General features: G+C 37.1%; 1 long non-coding RNA gene across 2 annotated transcripts in view; it reads left to right on the top strand.

The window, feature by feature from the left end:
* Positions 1 to 1496, top strand: part of LOC112090570 — a 2362-nt gene extending 866 nt beyond the window's left edge. Inside the window, exons 1-3 of one of the 2 annotated variants that reach the window (XR_002901713.1) lie at positions 380 to 724; positions 1044 to 1110; positions 1230 to 1496. This is a non-coding gene — a long non-coding RNA (uncharacterized LOC112090570). Of the gene's footprint in view, positions 1 to 379; positions 725 to 1043; positions 1111 to 1229 lie in introns of those variants that run through there. The other variant, XR_002901714.1, reaches the window with a different exon arrangement.
* The last annotated feature ends 2633 nt before the right edge of the window (positions 1497 to 4129 follow it).

The raw sequence follows: 4129 nt of genomic DNA on the forward strand, positions 1-4129 counted from the left end.
TTCAGCAGATGTTATGCAACACAGAAGAGAGATCAATTTTTAGGGTGGTACTAGTTAACTTTCTTAGGAGAAATTTTGACAAAAGAGACCGGAATAAAATAAAAATTGGGGATCTAGATCATTTTTTTATAACAAAAAACCTTTCACATGTATCTTACGTGTTAAGAAATAGACCCAATTTTAACCTGTGTACATTTTAATCCATGTGTATATAAATTGCTTAAAAAAATTTTCTCTCTCTCAAAACTGAACAGACCCTTCTCTCTTCTTCTCCCTCACCGACCGACCCTTTCATTTTTTCTTTCTTTTCCCTTTTTTTTTTTTTTTTTTTTTTTTTTTTTTTTTTTTTTTTTTTTTTTTTTTCTCTTTTTCCTTCCCTTCCTTCCACGTGGCTGCCAAGACTCCCTTTCCTCTCTCTTTCCTCCGGTTCTCACAGCATCTCTCTTTTTTTTTGTTCTTCGACGCCGGCCACTTCCCTTCCGGCATCTTTGTCTCCCGCCGGGCCACTTCCCCTCCGGGATCTCTGTCTCCCGCCGGCCTTCTTTCTCCGGCCATTTTTCTCTCTCTCTCCCTCGCCGACCGGTCCCTCCCGAACGCCGACCGACCTTCCCCAAACGCCGACCGACCTTCACGAACGCCGACCGACCACCCCGAACGCCGACCGACCCTCCAGAACTCCGACCCGACCCTCCGATCGGGGTCTAAATTTTCTTTTTTCCTTACTGTGAGTATTTTTATCAAATTGATTGTCCAATATGGTGATTTCTTTAGTTTTTGAGATTATTATAGTGTGTATATATTTCACAACAAGTCAAAATTCTTTTTGTATTCGTTAATGTTCTTTAGTTTTTTTTTTCATACGATTGTTGAATCTGAGCCTATATGTTTTTGCATAGTTATGATTCAATATAAATTAGGTTTATCAAAAAGAAATAAAAAATGATTCAGCATAAATGAAAATTATTTTGGCAGTTTTGCTATATGCTTCTTTGAAAATATAACAGCTGAAAGAAAATATTTTTCCGTCCTTTTTTTTTTGAAAGATTGCATTGGAAGATTCTTTAGTCAGCAAAAAGAAAGGATAGCCTGCTAATTCCTACACACACTGAGGTACGATATTGTAAGTTTGTGCATGAATTTTAATTTTTCTCTATTTAATTGATCATGAAATTTTGTGCATGATTTTATATTTGTAGGTTAATTAAGTTATTTATTTTATGAACCTTCAGAACTCCGACCATCCTCAAACGCCGACCGACCCTCCAGAACTCTGACCCGACCCGCTCGAACGCCGTCCCGACCCGACCACCCACGCCTCCAGACCACGATTGAAATGTCATCACAAAGCAATTCTTCTTCCTTAACTAAGACGACTATTTCCAGAATTCCCATCGACGAGGGAACGTAATGTGCTCTCCCTGAAGTAACATTAAGATTTTATTCTCAGAATTAACATTAAGGTTTAATTCTTGTTTTATTTTTTTAATTACATTTTTGCAAGAACAAGACTTAATATAAGAAAAAACAAAGAATATACATTAGTGTGTGTCACGGTCGGTTTTAGGTCAGTTTCGGTCGGTTCTAAATCGGTTCAATCATGCTCGTTCTAGGTCGTTCATGGTTGGTTCTAGGTCGGGTCGGTTTTAGTCGGGTTTGAGGTCAGTTCTAGTCGATTTGGTCGGTTCTAGTTGGGAAGGTCGGTTCTAGGTTGATTTTTGGTTGGTTTTGAGTCGGTTCGGTTCGGTTCGATCGGGTTCGGTCGGTTCTGTCAGTTCGGTCGGGTTTGGTCAGATTTTGGTCAGTTCGGTCGGTTCTATTCGGTTTGGTCGATTTTAAGTTGTTTGGTCGGTTCTGACCAATGTGTTTTTTTGTTTTTGTTTTAATCAGAATGACCTCCCGAAGTACAACCCAGATGAACTTCCTGGGATTGGACAACTAAGGATGGTCATGGATCCTATACAGGAGTACTTTCTAGTGAAAATCACTATGAAGTCAAAGATGGAGGCACTAGAGGTTATAAGGCAGAATTTAGACCCTGAAATTGAAATGCCAATTTTTAAGGGATCTGCCTTGGGACATTTGATTTCGATGTTCGAAAACATGATATATTTTGGAGTGTTGACACACTATCTGCTTCTGAGGCAGATATAAATAGAAAAGAAACATGAGTTATGGTTCCTAGTTAATGGAAAGGCAGCTCGGTTCGGGATGAGAGAATTTGCTTTAATCACTGGATTAAACTGCGAGGAAATCCCAGAGCTGGACGTAGTGTTGAAAGCTTCGAAGAACATGAGATTGTTGGAGCATTTTAAGGCCCAAGTAGTACTTGTTGCTGATTTAAAAAAATTGCTCACAGAGAACAAGATAAAAGGTAGCGATAAAGCAAAAATCGCTATCATTTACTTTTTAGCACAAGTATTACTATCTGGGGAGGAGAAGAAGACCGTCCCACTAGATTGGCTGTCATACGTCGACGATTTAGATTTATTTAACAGCTATCCATGAGGCAGGATGTCTTTTGAACGCACTTTGCGGTCTTTGAGGAAGAACCTAAAAGAGAAATTTCAGAAATGAGTTCGGAAAGGACGTAATAAGAGCATCAAGGAAACCTACTCAATATGCGGGTTTCCTTGGGCCTTCCAGGTATGTCATACAGTTATATGCATAATTTTTAATCATAGCCTTATAGTAAATAATACAACGTTTTTTATTTTACTAGTCTTAAAAAAATGGTTGATGGTTGATGGAAGTCTTCCCAGAATGCTCAAATGGGAGGCACGCCACGTTTCCTTAAGGTAGATCCATGAGATGATCCAAACTTAGTCTGGTCAATACAAACTAAAGGACCAACTTCTACTTCATTTAAAATAGCAAGTGGTTGTGGCTCTAGAGGTGACTGTGACTCTAGTTGTGGCTCTAGTTGTGCGTGTGACTCTGGTTGTGGTTGCAACTGTGGTGGAATATCATTACGAGTCGAAAACTCATCTGTAACTACCATACCCATAAAATCATGATAAAAAAAATCGTCATGCAAAGGATTTCTCCTAATTTTGACTCCATTAATATGTTCTTATGAATTCATAAGCTTCTCATCCACTATCACGTGTAGCGGTACCTTGTGGGCTATATCCCTGAAAAATAACAAATCATTGTCTTTTATTACAACGGGTAACGATTTCTGTTTCAAATTCGGTACCCATGATAACTGCAAGGAATGTTTTTGTCCATCAATTTCACATTTTCTACAAATCTTATCAACGAAGGTTTCGAGAATATCCTTCTCATCCATATATACGCCAATTAACTTACAGTTTGTATGCCACACCTAACAACTTTTATTCTCCTCTCATTTTCCTCCAATGTCAAAAAAATCCTCCACTGAAGCATTATTTAGATTTTAAAATTGTAAAATTTAATCAAGATAATAATATGTCATTAAATTAAATCAAATATATCACGAACAGACAAAGAACAAACTATATAATAAAAACATACCATATAATGAGAACAAACTAAAAACATAACATATCAAGAAAAGACCAAGAACATACCATAAAAAAGTGTTCCTACAAAATAAAAAAAGGCAAAAAAAAAAACCATCAATTTATAAAAATATATAATTAAACATGACAAGACCAGACCACTAACAGAATGACCAAACCAAGAACCGAATGACCAGACTAAGAATAGATCATATAATAAGAACAAACTAAGAACCGACCGTGCAATAAAAATAGACCAAGAACAGATCAAGAACTGACCGTGCAATAAGAACAGACCAAGAACAGACCAAGAACCGACCGTGCAATAAGAACAGACCAAGAACCGACCGTGCAATAAGAACAGATCAAGAACAGACCACGAACTGACCGTGCAATAAGAACAGACTAAGAACTGACCATGTAATAAGAACAGACCAAGAACATACAATGAACCGACCATGTATAAGAACAGACCAAGAACAAACATTTTTTTTTCTAAACCCAGCATATCTTCATCATATTAGACAATGTAAACTGGTCTTTTATCATGTAAAATTACTATTTTAATGGATTTTTAACTACATTCTCATCTTAAAAACATATGAACAACAACAAAAAACACCATGAAAGATATAGAAAAAGAAAGA

This window comes from Morus notabilis, unplaced genomic scaffold (genome assembly GCF_000414095.1).
Source record: "Morus notabilis unplaced genomic scaffold, ASM41409v2 Scaffold257, whole genome shotgun sequence".
Classification (NCBI taxonomy): domain Eukaryota; kingdom Viridiplantae; phylum Streptophyta; class Magnoliopsida; order Rosales; family Moraceae; genus Morus; species Morus notabilis.